Source organism: Diachasma alloeum, unplaced genomic scaffold, assembly GCF_001412515.2.
Source record: "Diachasma alloeum isolate Michigan unplaced genomic scaffold, Dall2.0 Dall_scaffold_00361, whole genome shotgun sequence".
Lineage (NCBI taxonomy): Eukaryota > Metazoa > Arthropoda > Insecta > Hymenoptera > Braconidae > Diachasma > Diachasma alloeum.
The window spans coordinates 167,157-169,473 of record NW_021680500.1 but is presented as its reverse complement, the minus strand read 5'-3'; positions in this window follow the sequence as shown (position 1 = coordinate 169,473).

The window sequence follows — 2,317 nt, the reverse complement described above, 5'->3', positions numbered from 1 at the left end:
CATCACTTCGATGGAAGAAATTGCGAAATAATTAATCAAACCGCGAATTAAGCCGCGACTCCGCGAATCAAACCGCGAATTAATTAACCCTTTCATCACTTCGATGGAAGAAATTGCGAAATAATTAATCAAACCGCGAATTAAGCCGCGACTCCGCGAATCAAACCGCGAATTAATTAACCCTTTCATCACTTCGATGGAAGAAATTGCGAAATAATTAATCAAACCGCGAATTAAGCCGCGACTCCGCGAATCAAACCGCGAATTAATTAACCCTTTCATCACTTCGATGGAAGAAATTGCGAAATAATTAATCAAACCGCGAATTAAGCCGCGACTCCGCGAATCAAACCGCGAATTAATTAACCCTTTCATCACTTCGATGGAAGAAATTGCGAAATAATTAATCAAACCGCGAATTAAGCCGCGACTCCGCGAATCAAACCGCGAATTAATTAACCCTTTCATCACTTCGAGGGGAACATCGCGAATTAATTAATCAAACCACGAATTACACCGCGAATTAATTAACCCTTTCTTCACTTCGAGGGAAAATCGCGAATTAATTAATCAACCCGCGAATCAAACCGCGAATTGAACCGCGACCCCGCGAATTAATCAACCACCCACCCACCCACTTTCATCTGACCCCCCTACTGGGCCCCAACGACCAGGTCGACGCCAAAAACTTTGCCCCAGAACCCGTATTACTACACTACTAGTTTCACCCTTCCCAATCGTGTTCCAATTACACCGACTAATCCGTCAAATTTGTGATTGTTTTTTACTCATTCTTTATCCTTTTTTCTATATTCTACGAATTTTTCAGGCTGGGATCATCGTTACAGCCAACGGAAGAAATGAAAAAAAAAATCGTCACAATACATACGTATGTATGTATTGTGATGTCTCATTTTTTTTCACCTTCAATACATTGATGGCGGGCTTCCGAATGGTCTGAAATATTATAAAAGTTCATAGCTTCATAATTCTAACTAGCAGCAAAAAATTCAGATGACTGCTGCCACCTCCATGAGTGCTATTCAAATTCCAGTATTTCGACTACTTCGTACTAGCGGGTATACATATTGTCTTTCTAAATTTCAAGTTGATATTTGGATTTGTGCACAAGCTGGGCTGTTTACAAAGTTTTTTATGAAAAAACGGAGAAACGAGAATATCTCAAAATCTTGGTACGAACGAGTGTATATTTTTTTGTTGATGTAGATAGAAGCCATCGAAACTAATATTTTGAAAACTAAAAAATCGAAATCAGTCCACGTAAATATTTTCCGTAATATTTTTAAGTAGTGTTTTAATTTCGATTTAAATACGAATCCCTTTTTCTCCAAAACTATTAGATCTATCGGGCTGAACTAGTGCACCGATTTCGAATTTTTTTTCAAAATATTCGGTTCGACGACTTCTATCTATAATAAATCAATCAATACATAAATACCCGATACCCGTTCATACAAAGTTTTCGAGATATTCTCGTTTTTCCGTTTTTTGCTTCCGAATGGAAGCTTTGTAATCGTTCAAAATTAAGTTTCCAAATTTTTGTGTCAGGGTAACTAAATATGGTCTAAAAAGTCCAAATATGCGATTTTTAGATGGTGTCTGTATGTATGTATGTATTGTGACGTATTTTTCAACGACACACGCGGGAAATCGTATGCGTTGTCGACCACCAACTTTTAGCAATCCTTTTGCAATCTCTCAACCAAAAATAAGAATGACGTGGAAAATCGAGAGGAACCAAAATTTACCAAAAGGGCGCCAGTCCTATTAACTTCTAAAGGACAAGGTCACAATGTTGAAGCGCGTTCTATGACCAGCTCAAATAAACCGCGGAGGCGTGAGGGAACAGGCGAAACAATCAATGCAGTTCAACACCATGAAGTATTCGGAAATAAAATAAAATGTTTTTTTTTCAAGATAATAGAATAATAGGAAATTCGGCAAAATGCCAGTGACATAATATTTGCGATTTGTACATGTGCGGGAGAGTACTCCCGCGAGGAAAGGCTCGGCACAATCCCAAACCTGTTAATTCTCTGAATTTCCAAAATGTTAATTTTCAGAAGAGAATAACTGAATTTTATGAAATTACAACCTTAGACATTTCAATTTATGACATGAGAGAAAACTCTACACGCAAGATGATTCGATACAGAAAAATATTATTTAATCCAATAACTCAACATGTTAAGCATCAATAATTAATCAATATTTACACTCCGAAATAAGTAATCCAAATCACGGATGAAAATCATCAGCCAAAGGCCACATTATTATTATTCGAGGGCGTCGAAGA